The following is a 21,723-nucleotide window of genomic DNA, read 5'->3' as shown; positions in this document are numbered from 1 at the left end:
TGCTTTCAGTTTCAATCAATAATCACCCTGCTGCCTGGTACTCCAGGAGGTGCGAAAATGAATATATTGCCTTCCAGAAACTCATGACCCAGAGGAGGGGTCTCAACCCCAGGTGTACATTAGATTCACTGAAGGCAGGTTTTTAAACTCCTGGTGCCTGGACCACACCTCAGATGTTCTTTCATACTCTCCAGACTACTCAGTGAGCAGTCAAGAAAATAATAAATGATCTTCTGAGGAGATGGCATATCCACAAATGCACAAATCCTGTATTATAAAGCATGCTCAATTATGATAGCTTGTTGCCCAGTTTCCAGTAAATGCTTCCTGGAATTTCATGGGTCATTGGCATATGAATCTCTTTGTATGGATGTCATCAGAAGTTAAGGCCATAAACAGCTTTCTGCATTTTTCCTTAGGATGATCTAGAAATAACACTGTCTTCTGTGTTAAGTCCCTGTTTATACTTAGGACAATATGGGAAAGAGAATTCCAGAAATAGAACTCTGAAGATTTGAGTTTATCCCTGGCTTAGGTTATAAGAAACCCTGAATTCAGACAAGCCATTTCTCTTTTCTAGTTCTCAGTTTTTACTTCTATAAAATATGAGTCTAATTAAATGCTCCCCTTAAATTCCTCCAGCTTATAATCCTCTAATTCTGCATAGCATGCTACCATAAATTGCTTTAAAAGCAGATAATTTGTGATAGATAATGGATTAAAATGCATTCCAAAATGTAGTGGCTTATAACAACAATGGCTTTTTTTTTTGACTCTATGGAATTGTGTGACTAACTTTTCTGAGACATTATCTCCACTTGTTTGCAATGTAAACAAACTTACTAGGCCTTGGGCTCCTCTTGTAACCTAAATATAACAGTTTTAATCCCTCATGACCCTTCCTTGCCCTTGACCCAGAATATATCAAGGTGTGTGTGCGTGTGTTGTGAACACAGAAAGTGTTGAAAGTAACAAATTTATTGGAAGCAATGACTTATCCCACTTATTTTCTATTTTATTTATTATTTTTATTTTAGGTGTATGCATGCATTGCCTGCATGTAGGCAAGTGCACCCATGTTGTGCAATGCCTGCAGAGGACAGAAGAGGCTGTTAGAACCCCTGAGACTGGAGTTATGAAAAGTTGTTAGCTGCCGTGTGGGTGCTGGGATTCGAACCAGGTCTTCTGCAAGAACAGTCAGTGTTCTTAACTGTTGAGCCATCTCTCCAGCCCTCCATTTTTAAACAACAGGTATGATTAAATTAATAACATCTGTGTGTGTGTGTGTGTGTGTGTGTGTGTGTGTGTGTGTGCATGAACCATGAGCTGTTCTAGGTCAGTAGGGGTCAGAAAGAGAAAATACCCTGATAAGACAAATCCTTCCACTTTTTCCTTCCCCATTTCATGCTGGATGGACTATTTCAATAAATAGAGAGCAAGGCCTTTGCTCAGGAGCAGAGTTCTGGGAGAACTCTAAGGAAACAAGTCCCTCGCATGGAACAACTGGAGCTTTGCCCTGTTTCACCTGGACTCACAGGGGCAGCTTGGTTTTCATGGCTGCTAAGAGTCAGGCTATTTTTGTTTGGGCATCACCATCATGTGGCATCATACCACTGCATGGAACAACTGGACTTTGCCCGGTTTCACCTGGGATCACAGGGGCAGCTATAGGCAGAGGGACTCAGTTGAAGTCAAAATATCCAAGATTACTTTATTCAAGTGGTAGTTGCTGCTGACTGTTGACGTGAAATCCTCAGTCCTGTTCCACGTGACCTGTCATCTTCTAGAACAGACTGTGGCTCTTCATAATATTGTGGTTTTACCACACCAGAGAATTAAGAGTAAAAGCTTTAAAAGGTCCAGGCTCTAAAACTTACTGTGTCACTTTAGCTGTATTCTATTAGTCAAAGTAAGTTACAGGAGCATGCCATTTCAAGAAGGTGGAGCAACTGACTGTGTCTTGATGAAGTCAATAATGACACATTGCAAAGAGTGATGAGCACAGGGAAGTGTGAATCATAGCTGGTCATTATTACAGTGCTCCTCTGTGTTTTTTTGTCTGGAGATGACTTAATGTATCAATAAAGAGTAGTCTTTGGATTCTGTTGGTTTTAAATCTTACCACTGACATTTACCAGCCATGTGACATTGGAAATCACTCTATGATTGTTTTCTCATAGGTAAATTGGGAAGAAAATAGGGTGGATGTGATAATTAAATATGGTCATGTCTGCCAAGCTCTGGCCCACTGTGAATGCATCCTAACATGCTCTGATGTTAGCACTGACCTGGCTTTCCTGAGGAGGTGAGAAAACTGCTTTATCCCTCAACCAAAAGCAACAACCTTTCTCTCTGTCCTTCCCAACATCAACACCATTTAAACTAACTGTGATCTCTTAAGAGTTTGCGTATGGAGCCCTTCAACCTCCTCTTAAAAACATCAGACATTAAAATTCCATTGTACTGGTTATTATAGAGTTCTCTCTCTCTCGTGGTGGCATGCACATACCAGGCTTCTCTCTCTCTCTCTCTCTCTCTCTCTCTCTCTCTCCCTCTCTCACACACACACAATTTTCATTGAAAAGTACACTTACATGTGTACACACATGCATACACCACACACACAGTCACACCCTAAAACTTCCTTAAAAAGATAATTTCTAAAAATCCTCAGATAACTTACAGACTTGTGCTAACTCTAAATAAAGTGAATGGATATTTATTAGATACCTAGGTAATTTATAGGAAGTTAGAATGCTGAAAGGATATTACTAAGTATAGTTTAAAGTACACATGCCCACTTTTTTCCCTTGGTACTGGGATTGAACTGAAGCTAAGAAAGCACTCTCCCACTGAGCCACATTCCCAGTCATTTGTTGTTGACTTTGAGACTGTATTGTATTCACTATTTGCCCCAGATACTGGCCAGGAACTCATAATCCTCCTGACTCAGCCTCCCAATTGTGAGGGTACAGGTATGAGGCATCACATTTTACTGCTTTGTATATTTGTGTGTACACCTACATATTTCCTTAATAAATGTAGGGTGTTTTGCCACTTTGATTACCTGTGCTATAAAAGATTCATAATGACTATTCAAAGTTATAGAAAGTTCTTGAAAGGGGACTTTACCATGACCCAAACTGGCTGAAGTTTAATGGGTCTATTTATGTTATATTCATCTTTTCAGCTATTTTGCAGTTCTTTGTAAACTGTAGGTGATAGATATGCAAACTGCCTTGTCTAGTAGAGATTAATTGGCCTCCTACTTCCTTGTGGGAAACCAGTTTGAATACCTACCTGTGAGTTGAACTCTGTCCTGCCATGTTGCCCAAATTAACAGTTCTTCCCAACTTTTTATTTCTTCAAGATTCCTCCAATATTTGGGTACAAGATTCAAAATTAACTTTTATTATTTAATCTCCCATCTCCAAGAATTATTCCTAGGGCCAGAAAAACTCCAGAGGGCTAGCCTTATTACATCTGTCTCCCATGTATCCCATGCTCTGATCCAGAGTGAGAACAAGGCCTACATGGCTGAGGAACTACAGAGGTGCAAAGGACATTGTCCAGCTTCTGCCTGTCTACATCCAGCAACCCGACTCCATGCTCTACTCAAAGGAAAGGACACCAGATGACCAAGATATTAAACGAGGTTTTTGATAGTAAGAGGTCATTAAACCTCCAACCTAGAAGATTCCCACAGAAAGCTTGGTTGTTTGAATGAAAATGTCCCCCAGAGGCTCCAAGCATTTGGATGTTTTGCCCCCAGTTGGTAGAGCTGTTTTGGGAGGCCTTAGAAAGTGTGGCTATGCTGGAGGAAGCACATCACTGGAGGTGGGCTTAGAGAGTTGCCAGATCTCGAGTTGCCTGCTTGAAGATGTAGAGAGCTTACCTTCCACTTCTGCTCCAGCCACCTCCGGCCACCATGCCTCCCTGCCATGGTGGACTGTAATTCCCCTGGAACCGTAAGTTCAAACTCTTCCTTTTATAAGTTGCTTTGGTCAGTGTTTCTATCACAGCAACATAAAGTAACTAATACAAATCCCTAGTGAATTCTGCCATCTGCATGGTGATCTGCTGGAGAAAAGGAAGAAGAGGATGAACCTTACCCAGGGACTTAGGGATAAAATAGCATACTTCAACCACCTTACAGAACAATAAAATGCCAAATGCTCTTCCAAGTATCTTAAAGTCATTTAAACACTTCCCTAAACTCCAAGCAACTCAAATCCCTTATGACTTTCCTCTGAGCCTCTGGTCTAACCACCAAACAATATATTGGAAATGCTGTCTTCAGGCTCATGAGGTAGGGGAGGTTTTAGGGTGGCTGTCTAGAGTTGTGATCTTCAAATTGAGGGCTTTCCATCTCTAGAATCCTCAGGAAGAAATTTAGAGCCTCTACATGAATGAGGGAGAGGCCAAAGGGGATGGCCGGACCTTGATCACTAGTCGCAATTCAACTAGAAAAACTGCTCTTAAGCCTAGGATACATCTCAATATCCCTATCCTTTGTTCAAGCAGAGCCTAATGGAGGAGGAACTTGGTAGAGGTTAGAAGTGAAACATACAGGTTTTGGGTTTCTTGCTAACATAAAGAACTGCCTTACCTAAGGCCATGAGCAGGAGAAAACCTTCCTCCATTTATAACAACTGTGTTGTTGGTTTTTTTTTTTTTTTTTTTTTTTTTTTTTTTTGGTCTTTTTGAGACAGGGTTTCCTTGTAGCCCCAAGTGTTCTGCAACTCACTATGTAGACCAGGCTGGCCTCAAACTCACAAAGATCTGCCTGCCTCTGCTTCCCAAGTGCTGGGATTAAAGGTGTGTGCCACCATGCCTGGCAACTATGTTTTTTGATGAAAAAATTTACTACTAACTTTTCCCAATAAAAGAAAACTCATAGCCCCCAAAAGTTGACCTATAGAGTAGTACCTGAGGTAGAGAATGGAAACTGGACCTCAAAACCTTTCTTCTCTCTGGGGTCTGAGTATCTCCCTCTTCTTTGATTTTCTCAATTATTTTTTCACTATGTCTACTCTACAATTTCTCCCTGCTACTCTAGGTGATAAGGTTGCTACTATGCAACATCTTCCTGTCTCCTAACATCCTTCCATTTCTTCCTAACACAGGCGTCAGTCACTTCCTCAGATTCCTCGGCTGAGATAAGAGTAGAGCTTTCAAAACAAGTGAACATTAGGCAAAACTCAAAGGACACAGCACAAATCATTTAAATGATTCAATTTCTAAGCCTTAGGACTTTTATTCCTCCTGGGATGAATTGTTTGCTGGAATTTTACCTCTTGCCATTTCACATGGAAGCCATGAGTGGCTACAGTCTATCCAGAGAGCAGGCATCACTTCCTGGAGTCCTTGCTCCTGTCCTGTTGCCATGCCCTCTACCTAAAACATTCTCTTAAACATTTTGACCCTTTCTATTGACAATACCACAAAACGATTTCCTCTCCTTCCCACCCAAGTTTGGTTTTGAGACAAATTTCTCCCCAAGGATTTATGAGAATAACTTTATTTTTCAAGACACACTCATCTGCTATAACCCTGGTATGATTTTATTCTCTTAGGTTTAAAGAGGCTTTATATTAACCCTTTTATAATCAGATGGAGAAAACTGCACTAGAACTCTCCTAATAAAAAACATATTTCAGACTAGGTGTGGTGGCACACACCTTTAATCCCAGGACTCGGGAGGCAGAGGCAGGCAGATCTCTGTGAGTTCAAGGCCAGCCTGGTCTACATAGTGAGTTCCAGGACAGCTGGGGCTACAGGGAGACCCTGTCTCAAAAAGACCAGAAAAAAAAAACCAAACATATTTCAGCCTCAAGTCTGTGGGAAGTAGGGTCATAACACTTTTATAATTGATTTGAGCATGAGGTTTATCTTGATTCCTGACTTTCAGACCAGGGCTGTTCCTGGGCTGGGCAACAAGAATGCTTTTCAGTAATAAATAGAACTTAAAAGTTCTAATATGAGTAGTACAGGAGTCAAAGAAAGGTGCCTTAGGTTGAATGCTGTGTGAAGGAGCAATTTGGAATCTGAAAGTACACTTTGGCCTGACTACTCTAAATATTTCCTCTAACCTCCACAAAATCTTCAGTGAAATCTTCATTGCTCCATTGTACTATTGTGAACCAGTGAATTCTTCTGGATGTTGACACTCACACCTGGTTGAGTTATCCTTGCTGTAGCCCAGAAAGAAAACAAAATCTGGAGGCAAATGGACCTAAGGTTCTGTCTTTAGAAAGTAAATATTAGTGAGTAGTGGATAAGGCTCCTCCAGGCTATGAAATTAGAGATGAGTTGAATTTATTGGGATCTTGTGGGCCAAAGAGCCTCTAGTTGACTTTAGAATTACACTTTGATAAATTAGCATCACAAACCTCCTGAAACCTTATTGCCTAAAGTCCATGCTACCTGGTGAAGGAGTGCTGCTTTACTGAATACTGTTTTTCATTTTTCTTTAAAGATCTTTTCATATTCCTCCTAAAATGGCAGCAGATCCCTTTCATAGACTTGGTAGCTAGACTGGAATTTTCAGAACAACTAAATATTAAAGGAGCAAAAGAGAAAGAGTAGTAATGGTATAAACCATTTAAATAAGACTTACAAAGCATAGAACTTTGTGTGGCTGGCATATGAAGTCCTTAAAGATCTGGCTTCCCCAGCTCTGTGCCGTCGCCTCCCTTTGCACTCCTTGTCACTATACCCTGCAGTATCACACCTGTAAGGAGCCTAAGTGATCATTCTCTTGTCCATCCCTTCTTTCTTCTATGTTTCATTGAAGCATAGCATTCCAAAGCATTTTGTATGGATATTCATTTGCAGACTTCCAAAGCTGAATTCTAAAATGGAGAAGAGACAAACACCTGGGCTGAATGCCAGTTCTCCCTCTCACCTTCTAGGTGATTCTGAAAAGGTTCTTCAGTCTCTCTATCATTTGCCCCATTGATCAGTTGTGGCTACCTTGTAGACTAAAGAGAAGTTTAAAGTATAAGAAATGCCTGGTCCATAGTACATGATAAATAACCCTTTTCTTTCTTCCCTTCCGTCCTTCCTTCCTTCCTTCCTTCCTTCCTTCCTTCCTTCCTTCCTTCCCTCCCTCCCTCCCTCCCTCTCTCCCTTCCTTCCTTCCTTTCTGTCTGTCTGTTTTGAGAGAGGGTTCCATTTAACCTAGGCTGGCTTCGAATTTACTATGGTACCTGAGAATAACCTAGAATTCCTAATCCTCCTCCTTCCACCTCACAAGTGATATACAAACTACTATATCCTTTCTTTTGACATTAGCCTTCGCATGTCTGTGACTGGCCTTCACTGCATTCATCCAGGATCTGAGCCCTTTGATGTTTGTTAAGTTCTGAATAATTGAGCAGGAGTGATTTTTACCGCTCAGAGGACCTGTTCTAGTTTGTCTTCAATTGCTGTGATAAAACACTCTGACCAACTTGAGGAGGAGAGGATTTATTTGATTTACCTCTCCTGCATCACAGTTCATCAGGATGCTCAAGGTAGGAACTTACGGCAGGAACCTGGAGGAAGGAGTGAAGTATAGGCCATGGAGGAACACTTTACTGGCTTGCTCCCCTGGCCAGTGTTCAAACTGCTTTTGTATACAATACAGCCCAGGAGTGGCACCACCCACAGTGGGCTGGGCCCTCCCACATCACTCAATAATCAAGAAAATGCCCCACAGACATGGCCACAGGCCAGTCCAATGGAGGCAATTCCCAAATTGAGGCTTCCTCTACCCAGGTGTGTCACATTGACAATTAAAGTTATCTAGCACAGGGCCTAATTAGTGTTCAGGGAGCTGACATGATATAAGGGCCAGATGGCACCACAGAGGTCCAATGTGAGCTTCCAGCCCAGAATGGAAAGCATGGCACACTAGTTTTCCTCTGCTGCCTTCCATTCTCTCTCTCTCTCTCTCTCTCTCTCTCTCTCTAATGCATATGTTCATTTGTGAGTGCAGTCATTGTGGGACAGGCTTGGGTGACAGTCCTTCCCTTCCACCTCATTGGCATCTCTTGCTTACTGCCAGCTGGCCCACAAGCTTCTGTCTCTGTCTCCCATCTTGTCATAGTGCTGGAATTACAGATACCTACTACTGTTTCTGGCTTTAATGTAGGTGCTGGGGATCTGAACTCAAGGCCTCATGCTTGCATGGCAAGCGTTTTACCTGCTTAGCCATCTCCCCATACTGCCTTTGCTCTTCATCCTCAAGCTATACAGAGTTACTTGGAAAAGTCGTTCAATAACTGTGATCATATTGGCTACTAAATCCCCCTTCTCCAATCTCAGCAGGGCCCTCAGTGCCACCCAGAAATCCTTGCTAAATCAGGTGGACTCCCCATCACATTTCACAGTACACATTTTCCATCTCATTCCCCTTTTCTCAAGACACCAAGCCGTACTGGTCCCCATCACCCAGATCTCCCTTCCTGGAAGGCCAGGGTTGTTGACTTACTTCCCCCGTCCCATGAAAAACCTCCTGATTCTTCCTGGACTTTACTTGTTCCTTTCCCAGAGTTTATGGGGGTGCCTTCCCCGACTTAGCCTTTGCCCTGCAGATCCTGCTTCCTTTTTCTTCCTTTTTCTTTCCAAGTTCATTTTCCTCAGCTCCTTCAGACCCAACCTCTCAGGTTGTTAACAGTATCTAGTGTTCCCTCTGCAAATAAATACATAAATATGTAGACAATTTTAAAATATGCTTCCTGGTCAAGATACCACCCCCCTCCTCTCTTTACTGGCTGCTTTCTCCTATTCACTTCTTGGATTTAAAGATTTAAAACATGTAAGTAAACTATGACCATGGTAGAAAAGTTAGAGGATAAATACAAGCCAAAAAAACATTATTATCATAGCCCCTCTAAAATAACTTTGTTGTCATTTTGAAATATGTCTTCCAGATGTTTTCTCATGCATATATTCATAAAGTTAAATTCGTTTTAAGCTAAAGATAAAGATAAAATAATGCTCTGTGCTATGTTCTTAGTTCATGGTGTGCTTGATCATCTTCCCATCAGGCCCACCCAGTGAATCCAAAATAATCTCCCATTTTAAGATTTGTATTTTATACCTACTCATCCATGTTCACTGCTGCCCTTTTCATAATAGCCCAAAATTGGAAACATCCTAAATGTCCATCAACTGGTAAATAGATAATGAAGGTGCGGTACACAAAGACAGTGGAATATTATTCAGCTCTTAAAAAAATAAAATGATACTATGAAATTCACAAGTAAATGGATGGAACTGGAAGCTTTCATCCTGAGTGAGGTCACCCAGACCCAGACAGACAAATGTTTCCTGTTCTCTCTCATAACTGGGTGCTAGCTTTAAAGTCTTAGATACGCATGTTTCAATTTGAAAAATCCAGAGAGGTCAAGAAACTAAAAACTGGCCATGGGTCGCGGGTGGGGGAAGTTTCCCTGGAGTCATGGTAGAATGCAGCGTTATAAAGGGGGTAAGGGGAATGATAGAGTAGCAGGGTTAAATGGGGTGAGGAATGGGAGGGCAGGACAGAGGAGGGAGCACAGGGGGGATAAGTAACACTAGAGGCATTTAGAGAAAGCTGTGGAAACTGAACACTATAGAAGCTTCAAAAAGTATATACATATACATTATAAAAGGGATTAAAAGGAGTTACCCTATAACAGGGGAACATTGCCCCTACTAGATCATAAGCTAACAACAACAGCAGAAAAAGCAAACAACAAAAACTCAATGCCAGGAATGGAATCCTTTTCTAGAAGCTGTTGATCAGGGGTCTCATAGACCCTCAAACAATACTGACCATTGCTCCTGCTCTTGGTTACCCACCAGAACTTGATAGTAAGAACCTATTGCTGAAGACAGTACACACATGACCCTCAGAGTTACGAACCTCAACATGAAACATGCAATACTGTCTTGAAGATACAGGAGATTCTGAGAGAGTCCTCAGAGAACCATGGGATGAGAGGGGATTACACTGCTCGTTAGGCAGCCCAACACGACCCAGCTCAGTGGGGAGGGGGGCTCAGCAAGCGGAGAGGAGTTTCAGCTGCTCTCTTGGACATGCATTTCATCCTTTAACCCTGTCCCCCAACCCTTTCCTGTGCAGCTCAGCCTCAGTGTCTCTCAGAACTACTCTCCGCTTTCCACTAACCCAGGAAGGCACCAAGTGTACTTCCAGTCTTTCCTTTCTCTGTATCCCAAGCACAGAAATTAAGGATATCTGGAAATTTTCACATCTGGCAAATGGTGCTCTTGACACCTCCCACATTTTATGTTCACTGTGGTTTGCTTTTGCCGTTTCTGTCTGTTTAGGACTCTTTAATGATAGTGGTTATGTCCAGACCTCCTTATCTTCATGATTATCAATCTTTTACATTCCTTGTTCTTTTCTCCCAAAGTTTAATAGGAAGTATTTCCTGCCAAAATTTCTTCTGTTATCTTTGGTGACTGTTAACTGCAACATTATGCTATCTTAATGGAATTTCATTAAAACCTTGACTATTTTGTGCCCCAAGATCACTCATGGAGATGATAGAGTAATATCGAACCTCAGGTTCCAACCCGTCCTCCAGAGACATGCCAGAATCCTGTCTAAAAACTGTATTTCTGTGTATTGTATGATCATAGTTCCACACTGTGCCTGGGCAGACTACACTGGATGCTGCCACAGTCCAGCTGCGGGGGTCCTAAAACCTGAGTGGGAAGGTAGGGAGTGAAAGGAAAAAGACACAGAAGCACCTGGGATCAGGAGGACCTACAGGCTGCTCCCAACAGGATGCCCTCTAAGAATAAATTTATTGTACCAAAGAATGTCTTACTAAATGCTTAATCTTCCTCTTGTGACCTATAAAAACTTTTAACCCACGCTTTTAGTCTGCCACAGAGCATGTGTAGTTTATATCTTTTCTTCCCTACGTGATTACATGGATCATTGTTCATATAAAAAGGCTCACGCCTCTCACCATGGCATCCAGACCGACCATACAGTCTTTACAGGGACATATGCTTTGGGCTCAGAATACCTAAGTTCAAATGGCCAGTTTTTGCCAATAACCTAGATAGCTCTTAAATTCTTCAGAACTTCTAGTAGGGAACATAGCCTTTCTGATGCCTCAGCTTTAGGCTAAAGAGAGTCATGCTAGATTTCTGACCTGTAGAAACTGGGAGATAAAATTGTGTTATTTTAGGCATTAGTTTGTGATACTGAGTGATGGCCGTACTGGAAAACTAAATTGCTGTTAATTGCCAGCCACTCTGTCCTGTCCAGAATTCCCCAACTTACCTGCATTCTTTGTACAGTGTTGGGAAAGCATCTTTTCCATTCACGGTCCTTCCACAAGAATCAATCAGCCTTGAGCTTTCAGAGAATCATAAGAACTCTTCCCGCTCTAGAACTTTCAGTTACAACCACTTTCTATCTGCCATTTTCCTAGCTCCATAGGAAAACAGTGCCACGCTGATCTGTATTTTGTTCTATGTATTTATCCCAGACTCCTTTCTGAAGTGGCTGGGAAGGGGGAGGAAAAGTAGTCGTCACTGAAGTTCTCTTCTATATACACTATTTTATTTAAGTCATGCAAATTCTATGGCATAGATAAATATATTATTAACTAGGTATCTCCATGAGACAAACTTGCCCAAGGTTGAGTAGAAGGAAGAGCTCTGGTCTGCCAGTTTCTAAGTTTGCTGTTCTTTGCACAGCATTAACATGTTTCTCATAAATGCCACTTGGCCATCATCACTTGGGTCACAATGTGACATCCACATGGCTCTTCAGAGAGCAGCTCATTCCCCCAGCAACTGTTTCAGAAGGTTTTATTATCCTACTTTTAAAGTTCACACAGCCCCTGGGAGACAAAATTAGAATGTGAGCTCAAGACTTCTGTAAAAACACTTAAGTCTTCTTTCTACACTCCTCAGCTAGCTCCAATCAGTGTGGACAAGCTAAATGTCGTGTGCTTTGGTCAGACATGTACTCCCTCTCTCTTTCCCAAAATTATTGCAATGCAATATTTCTAGCATCTCTGAGTCAGATTACAGTTATTTCTCAGTCTTGATCATATGTGCCTCGCCTCTCAAGGCTGGGTCAGCTGCAAATTGCATTTGTGTCTCACTGACTTCTTCTAGATCACATACTCAGATAGGAAAAGAAACAGATTCTAAGATCAGCCCCACCACAAATAAGCCAATTCAAATCCCTCTCCCTTTGTTTGGGATTTTCTGCTTGATTCTTAATCAGTCTGACTTTCATTTTTGTTGCTGTTTCTGTTTTGTTTTTTGCCTGGCTGGCCTGGAACTCACTATGTAGACAAGGCTGGCCTCGAATGCACAGAGCTCCACCTGCCACTGCCTCCCAATTGCTGAGAATAAAGGTATGTGTCACCATACCTGGCTTAGTCTTGCTCTTAAAATATTATAGTAAAATATAAATAACAAGAAAACTTACCATTTCAACCAAGTAGCTCACGAAGTTAAATGCATTTAAACTGTTGTACAACCATTTCCACTAGTATCAGAACAGTTTCATCTTCCCCAGTCAGAAACTCCACACCACTAAGCAACTGCCCACTTACCTTTCTCTCAGCCCCTAGAAACTCTTGCTCTATTCCCACCCCTACGAATTTGAGCATACTAGGTATTGTACATTAGTGGAGTCATATGGCCCGTGTCCTGTGTGACCAGCTTGCTTCACTTGGTATACATCCTCATGGTTCATCTTCACTGTTCAGTGTGCCACAATCTGATTCCTTTTTAAGGCTGATGAAGAGTCTAGTATATGTAAACCACTCATCATCAGGGGCACTCAGGCTGCCTCAACCTTTTGGCTTTTGTGAATACTGTTGCCTTGAACTTTGTGCACAAGTATCTCTTCAAGTCCCTGCTTTTGGTTCCTCCAGAGAGTCTCAGAAGTGGAATTGTTTGATTATATGGAAACCACGTTTAGTTTTTGAGGAACTTCCTATTGTTCTCTATTACCATAGTTTGCTGTGCTGTTTTAAGTTCCTTCCAGGGGTGCACAAGGATCCTAATTTCTCCACACCCTCAGCAAGTTAGTGTTTATTTTCTGTAAGTGCCATCCTGATGGGTGTATCTTATTGTGGCTTTGATTATCTCTCTGATGACAAGTGGGGCTGAGCACCTTTCATGCACTCACTAACCATTGGTATACCCCTTCGTAGAAGCATATACATCCATGCAAGGAAATCCTTTGCCCAGCTTTTAAAACCAAGTAGTGTGAGGTTCTGGTTGTTCTCATTGTCAAAGTCACTTTAAGCAAAGATTTATTTACTTTTAAATTTTCAAAAATAAATCAATTATCTCAAAAATTCAAAATTATAGTGATAGTTTTCCATATGGCTTTTTCTAAATGTCTTTAGTGTTTTATCTCTCCCTATACTCTCTCTTTTAGCCTACCCTCCCATTCCCCACTCTCTTTATAGTGGCTACTTAAAGTATATACATGTACATTATAAAAAGAGATTAAATGGAATTAACTTATAACGGGACATTGCTCCTACCAGACACCATAGGCTTGCAAAGCAAAAACCCAAAGCCGTGAAAGGACTCCCTCTTTTGAAGCTGTTGAGGGGTCCCATAGACCCTCAAATAATACTGGCCATTACCTCTGCTCTTGGCTACCTACCAGAACTTGACAGAAAGATCCTATTGTTGAAGACACTAGACACATGAGCTATAGAACAAACAATGAGAAATCAAAATGGTGCTGACTTCAGAGTCTCCTCTCTGCTGACTAAGTGTTCGTAGTGCTGGAAGGTGCTATGCATGTTACCACAAGGAAAAAATAATCATCAACCTCAACCAGCTGTGAATCCTGTGAACTACAATACAACTGGCCTGGCAAATTATGCACACTAGTACAAGAGTGTCATAAATATTCTAGGAGTAAACAACCACTCTCTAACTGGATTTAAGGTACACTTCATAGGATGGAGCCCATACCTGATATTGATAGCAGGCTTAAGAGCCTGAGGCTAGACAGGTCATAGGACATAGGCAAAAGTCTAACACTAGTTTTCTACTAAATAATTATTATATTAAACTAACTCCTAATGAAGTATTGTTTTACTCATAGATTAATGCAACTTGCAACTCTCACCAGAGAAGTTTTCTTATACAGCAGATGGTAATTAACAGAGAAACCCACAATGGCCAATGTGCAGAGACCAAGAGTCTACAGAGTACTTATCCCTGATTAGGATACCTATATCAAACTTCTGCCTCTCAAGACTCAGGGATCATTGTAGAAGAGGGGGTGGAAAGAGCCAGAGGAGGTAGATGACCATAAGGAAACAGTTTTTGAGATAACTGGTCAGTTACTCATATGAACCCATAGCAACAGCGACAGCATGGACAAATCCCATGTAAGCTCAAGCCAGACAAAATCCTAGCAGAGATGTGGGACCGTAGGAAACCCCAACCCTACCTAAGGAAATATTGGCAACCAATGACATCTGGAAAGGGGAGATTCAGTCTGGTCTAATGGTGATACTCTAAGTAGGTTGACCAGGCTCCAGTGGATAAACCCACATTGAAAGGCATTTGAGGACACAAACCTGATTCTATATGTCTTTAAAATTTGGTGAGGTGAAGGTCAGTAAGGGGGAGTACAGTTAGGGGAGGGGATCTAAATATTATCAAATGTATAGAGTACAGAAATTTGGTGAGGATTAATAAGGTGGATATAGATATGGAAGAGAATTGAAATATAATCAAAATATATTGTATGAAATTCACAAAAATTGTATTAAAATATTTTAAAAATTGAAATCATATTTACTCCTACGACCCAGAAAACCAAGGGTGTCATTAAATTAATGTATTTCTAGAAGTAGTTCAAGGATTCTGTATCCTAAGAAAAAATACAGTAAGGCTCAACAATGCTTTCTTTGGATTATTTAGCAGTCTACTGTCTGGAAAGCAATTTCTTTGGTTTTATATACTTTTTTATGAATTTCATTTTATTTACTGTACTTTTTCCCTTAAAGTCACCAGGGATTCTTGTTTACCTCCACAGCCATTTCATTAATGTTATTGCCAGATGAAATGGGACCTACATCCCTCCTTGAATATAAATCAGTTTTCCTAATTCTGTTTTCCAAAACCATCCCTATTTTTCTTTACTTTACAGAAGTTAATGTAAACACTCACTTCTAATACCCGTGAGAACACACATCCAGCTTTGCTGAGTCTACAAAGTTCTCGCTTGCTAAATGTTTCTCGCTTTCATCGAAGGGTTCAAACAGAGGCCAGTGCAATGGTGTTTTATATTATTTAGATACTATTTCTTCATCGATAGAGTTTAGTTTCATGCAGCAGATCCTGTTTTGTTTTCTCAAAGCCCTCAACCTCATTCCATTGATCCTCTCATTTTTCATCAATGTCTCAAGATGTATCAATGTAAGTTTTCTCATGCTTTTCATAAACAAAGTATTGCTGTTTCTATGCTGTTTCATATCTGTTAACCAGATACAATCTTGATTGAATTACCTGAAAAACCAGATAGTTAATCAAACTTTATTTGTAGAGGACATGCCTCACTCTTCAGTCACAATACAGTCTATTGAACTTACTAATATTTATAATCCAGTTTGTGAATTATATTTTATTTATTTAAATATTTCATGAACATGCATTATATGTTCAATAAGACAACAAAAGTTTTCTAGAGTCTTCCAGAACTAAATCTGTAATCAGTAATTTCCCTTCTATCCCTGTTGCTCTGATTGTTCCCTATTCTGACCTGGTTGAGACCTGGATTTTCCCTGAGCCAGTTTCCTTTGTAACCTCTCAACGCTGTGTTCTACCTCACACCAAATGTATCTCAGGGCAAGGCCATGGGGTGAACATCTTTTAAAATTCCTATTACTATTTTAAACTATTTGTCACCCATCCTCATTCAGACTGGAACTCTTACCTTTAGAGTTCACAGATGCCTTGTGATTGTTAAATTTCCACTATTACCTCTGAACTTACAAGCTTTCTCACACTTTTTAAAACTTTTTTAAAAATTATTTTTATTTTATGTGTATGAGTATATTGCCTACATGTATGTAAGTGCACCCATGTTGTGCAATGCCCTTGGAGGTCAGAAGCGGGTGTTTGGTTTCCTAGAACTGGAGTTACAGATGGTTGTAAGCTGCCATGTGTGTGCTGGGAACCAAACCCAGATCCTCTGTAAGAGCAGCCAGTGCTCTTAACTGCTGAGCCATCTCTCCAGCCCATTCCTCACACATTTTAAACAGATTTTCACTTGCAATAATCTTTGACTCTTCATGCCTCCCCCCTTCTACGCCCTCTTTCATACCTACAAGAACTTCAACATTTCTTGAACCAAGTTTCTGTCTTTTCTGTCCTACACTCAGGTAGCTGAAGGCTCCTAGGGTGTTGGAGGGAGCACAGATCTGTGCCTATTGATCCTCTTTATATTACTTCTATGTCATCACCTGATCATTCCCACTTATCACAATCCATAATTATTGTATTCATTTTCTTACTCATCGTCTAGCTGTCTGCTCCTTGAGAGCAAAGCCCTCTTGACCATCCTTGGATTTCCAATGACTAAAACAATGGTTGGGAGAAAGCACATACTCGATCAACATCTGTTAAATAAATAAATGAATTTTAAAAACATTCGCTGCGTGCTGTTCTTCAAATGCATTGTCTCACTTAATCACTATGCCAGTCTTCTAACGCATTACTAACATTATTCGCCATTGACAAATGAGATTGAGAAGTTATTTTATCAGAGTCATATAACTAGTATGGACTGCATTAGTCTGCTCAGATTGCCATAACAAAAAGCCATAGACTTGTGTGGTTTAAACAAGAATTTATTTTCTTATAGTTCCACCTTAAAGTTCAATATTAAAGTCTAGCCAATACCATTTCTGGTTCAGGCCCCCTTCCTGGCTTGTGGATGGCTACATTCATTCTTACTATGTCTTGATGTGGCCTCAAGGGAGAGGGAGAGAGAGAGGGAAGTTCTCTAGTGTTCTTATTAAAAGGACATTAGAACACTAATCATATATCATACCCCCACCCTCGAGACTCATTTAACCTTAATTATTTCCTTACAGGCACCATCTACATATATAGCTTTAGAGGAGGTTAGAGTATTAATATATGAATTGTTGAGGATAGAGGACACAAACATTAGCCCATACCACCCACAAAGCCAGGATTCAAAGTCAAGTCTATTCAGCTCCAAAACTCTGCTTCTTAATGGCTAAATCACATGCATGGTTCTATGTTTCTAGGTTCCTGAACCTCTAAGTTTCATATGTTGCTGAGGGGTTGCTCATCTAGTTCTCTCACAGTGCACACCCTCAGTGGAATAAATGGTTAATGGTACAAAGTCTGGCTTAACTCTTCTGTATCTTTGTGATGTCAAGCCAATAACTTAACAACTCTGAATGTACCTCAGCTTTCCCATTAGTGAATTAGAGACAGAAACACAAGATAACTTTGAAACCTTTTTCAGATGATAACAGAAAGAACACAATAGACCTGGGGCAAGTCCATGTAATGCTTTGGAGCAAAAATATACTGCATGATTCCAGCTTCTTGCTGAGGTGACTATTTCCCCGAGTAACATTAATGTGGAGAATACTGACTCAACATCAGCCTGTAGGAAAGGCTATGCTTCTGCCCTGGCCATGACCAATATTTTCTCATCTTTCTCCAACTGAATCATTGTGTTTTTGTTCTGTTTGAATGGAAGCTTTCGTTTGCTTTGTTTTTTGCTCATTTGTGCTACATGCAGGCTAGGAGACATTACCCTGAAAGGATTATCTCAGCATTCCAGCCTAATCCCATTGAGATGAGCATTGTTCTTTCTGGAAGTTCTCAGGAATGGAATTTGACCATTTTAGATGTCTATTGAGACATTTGAAATTAGCCTGGAGAAGGAGGAGGAGGAGGAGGAAGAGGAGGAGGGGGAGGAGGGGGAGGAGGAAGAGGAGGAGGAAAAGGAGAAGAAGGAGGAAGAGGAAGAGGTGGAGGAAGAGGAGGACAGCGACAAGGCATTGCTGTAGTCACTACCAAGACATTAACCACAATTACTACTAGGTACATGCCACAATAAGGTCAGCCTTTCATACATTCAGCTGTAAATCCTTCAACCCAGCTGTAGATTGGAAAAATTTTAAATCACATCTGTATTGAACATGTACAGATCTTTTCTTATTTCCTCAAAAATAGCATAGTGACCATTTATGTAGCATTTGTATTATATTCAGTATTATCAATAATCAAGAAATGATTTGAAGGATACAGGAGAATGTGCATAAGTTATAGGGAAATTGAGTATTTGTGATTTGGGCATCCCCAGGGGTCCTGCAGCCACCGCCTCATGGATACTGACTGAGGGATGAGCATAATCATTATTGCAGTCAGTAAATAGACAAGCTGGGACTTAAACCACAGGACTTTTGCTCTACGGTTTGTGCTTTGAACTGTGAATGACAGGACAGGCCTCCCCTGATATCTATGTCTTCCTCTGCTTGTCCTATAGTCCCCAAGTGCTGAAAGGGGAAAGGAATCTCAGTGCTCTTCAGGAGGATGAGGTGTCAACAGTACCATTCTGGGAACTGAGACAAAAGCAAAAATTTGGAGGTGATCCCTTGGCCAGGTCTCCCTCATCATTTTGGGCTTTCCCTTGTGGCACTAATGGCCTGATTATAATTATGAGTTCAGCGATCTCCTCCTGAAGCACTGAGTTTCCCCAGGGCAGGACAGTTGTCTAGATCAGCTCATGATTCCCATGTTAGTCAGCTTTCCATTAGTAGGACAAATTCTTGGGCGAGTCATCTTAAAGGAGTACGAGTTGGTGGTGTTGGCTCATGTTTTCAGAAGTTTCAGGCTGTGGCCACTTAGCTGTCATTAGTGGTAAGGCAGAACATAATGGTGAGGAACATGTAATAGAGAAAAGCAGCTTCTTTCACTGCAGATGGTAAACAGAGAAAGAAAGAGGGGCACACAGAATATAGGATCCATAAGGCCCAACTTCCTAAAATTCTATCGCCTCCCAATAGCACCACAAGCTGGGACCACACCTTCGATATCTGAGCTGGTATTCCAGATCCAAACTCTAATAGTTCCTCACTAGACAACAAACAGCACTAGGAGGGCATGGGCTAGCCCATCATGTGAACTGTTATGATCCTGGGCCCTTAGAGAAGTTCATGGATGGGTGGGCCAGGAAACCCCACAGTAGGCACTTGTATAGTGATTATGAGCATTTCTAATTTTTATCTTTCATATATTTTGCCCCAGTATGTGGGCCCTCAAATTTGAATCCTCCAAGGTGGAGGTATCCATAGTCATAGCCCTTGGGACCCTAAGGCAAGATGATCAGTAGAGCCCAGGAGTTCAAGGCTAGCCTATATAACATAGTGAAACCATCTCAAAAATAAATAAATAAATAAATAAATAATAAATAAATACAGTAATGATTCAGACACCCAAACACTGAGCTCCTGGGTCAGTTTGTTCATGTGGTTTCACATTGTAATGAATCTTCATAAGATCTTATGTGATCAGCACCAGGAACAAAAATAGAATACCATTAGAACATTTGGGGAGTTCAAAAAAATCCTAGTAATTCTCATACAAGTCCTCTGAGTACCAAGGAACACTGTAGGAGAGATTTCAGAGATGCCTTTGCATGTGCATCTTTGAGAAAAATGAGGACAAGAGAACTAGGGGAATCACTCCTTAGTCACTGGGTCCTCAGAGGCAGAGGAGGTAGTATTGTCTTAGGGTAGAGAGGGGAGAAGTCCTACAGATAACAGAGAAGTAGTGCTTATTAACTCTCGGCACCAATGAGAGAAGGCCCCTGGATGCCAGGAGCAGGCCTTTGGGTTATGAAACTACTAAAGCATATGAGCTGTCAGAGCAAAGACAAGGGACCCATGGCCCGAGTCACTGAGTCACCTGCTTCCTAAAGGATGAATCTTCTACAGTTGCCGTCTGACCCACACTGGAGTCACTGGAATCAAAGTCCTTGGAGACCCACATGTTTTCTCTCTCTCTCTCTCTCTCTCTCTCTCTCTCTCTCTCTCTCATTTTTTGACACATTCCCTACTTCCTTTGGAATGTTCTTTCCCATGTTCCAATTAAGGACTGTGGGTCAGACTTGCTTTGATTCTTGAAATATCTGTATCTTTTCCTCCTATGTTTTTCAAGATTTTTTTTATGCCTAGTTTTTATGCCTTAAAAAAATTTCTATTTTTTTTAAGGTTCTAAGGCATTGTATTAGTCAGGGTTCTACAAAGAAACAGAATCAGTAGAATTAATATATATGTATAGGGATTTATCAGCTTAGCTCACAGGATAGAGTCTGAGTAGTCCAACAATGGCTGCACCACACTGGAGAAGCTGAGAATCCATAGTCGCTCAGTCCACAAGGCTGAATGTCTCAGTAGTCCCAATCTGGTGCTGAAGGTCTGACAAATTCCAAAATATCAGCTAGTCTTCAGTCTACAGCAGCAAGATGAACTCACCAGCGAGAGAGAAGGCAAGCAGCAAGAAGCCAGGCGTTCTCCTCTGCCATGGCCTTTTATACGGGCTGCCATCAGAAGGTAACACCTACATTTAGGGTGTGTCTTCCAGCCTCAGATGATCCAATCAAGACGATCTCTCTCATTTCAGTTAATCCCAGATCCAGTCAAGTTGACACCCAGGATTAGCCATCACGGGCATCAAAGCATCAGAATTACAGAAAAAAAAAGAAAACCAAGCACAATTAAAATACCTCTCCCAACTGTACCTTACACAACATATTACATTCTTTAGTTAAATTGCCTTTGTTTCTCAAGAATAAAGGTTTACCTCTGAAACATGGATCTATAAAGATCTAAATGTAAACAATAAATGAAACAATTTATACATGGCAAAGGATGTGTGATGAATATTTTAAATAACCTCCAAATGCTAGATGTTCCCAGGGATTTCAGTATCACAGTGTTGAAAGTGATGACTTTGCATTTGGGAACATTTATGTATACATACGTTCTACATATTTGGCCACTAGAGGTTCAGTGCAGGTTGGTGTCATACCTGTTAAGATCCAAATAAGCACTCCTTGAGATATGATGTCCAGAGACCTATCTATGGGCGAGACCATCCATCGTGTGTGTAACCTGAGTGCCATCTTATATTTAGTCAATTATTTTTTTATTTTTTAAAAATTATTTATTCAATAGCCACATACTTAGAAGAAGCATTTCACTACATCCACCTTGACATATTCAATAACAATTTTTTGAGCTAGGATGCATCTCTTACAAAATTGGCTGTATATTTTCAGGTTTACAGTTGAATTATTACAGTTATACAATATTGTACTCAGTATAAACCCTATAAGACATACAATTAAATGAGGTTTTAACCTTTAAAAAAGGTCTCCATTTCACTATTAAAATACACAGTTTCATACAGAAAAATTCATTTAGATCGGTTCAATTGACACTAAGATGTTTGCACATGTGTTTCTAATCTCTATATATCTGATTATTACTAGTCACAGTTGGTTACTTTCTGAGCTTCTTGGCATCTGAGCATGGATATAAAGTCATCAGGTACATTTCAATGATAATGTTTTTCACATCTGCTACTTATTAAGGAGCAAATTTTTATGTTTTGAAGAATTATTTTTTTAATCATTATATTTTTTTAATTTTTAATAACTACATG

General features: G+C 40.6%; 1 long non-coding RNA gene across 1 annotated transcript; it reads right to left on the bottom strand.

Moving 5' to 3' along the window:
• Positions 1-3,959: 3,959 nt before the first annotated feature.
• Positions 3,960-8,561, bottom strand: LOC115072211. The gene is made up of 3 exons (XR_003851279.1): positions 8,477-8,561; positions 6,620-6,854; positions 3,960-4,080 (listed from the first exon to the last, which is right to left on the bottom strand). It is a non-coding gene; the product is annotated as an uncharacterized LOC115072211 (long non-coding RNA).
• Positions 8,562-21,723: the final 13,162 nt, after the last annotated feature.

This window comes from Nannospalax galili, unplaced genomic scaffold (assembly GCF_000622305.1).
Source record: "Nannospalax galili isolate Female #2095 unplaced genomic scaffold, S.galili_v1.0 scaffold278, whole genome shotgun sequence".
NCBI classification, from domain to species: Eukaryota; Metazoa; Chordata; class Mammalia; order Rodentia; family Spalacidae; genus Nannospalax; species Nannospalax galili.
The sequence above is the reverse complement of the archived record's forward strand: the minus strand, read 5'-3'. Positions and strand labels throughout refer to the sequence as shown.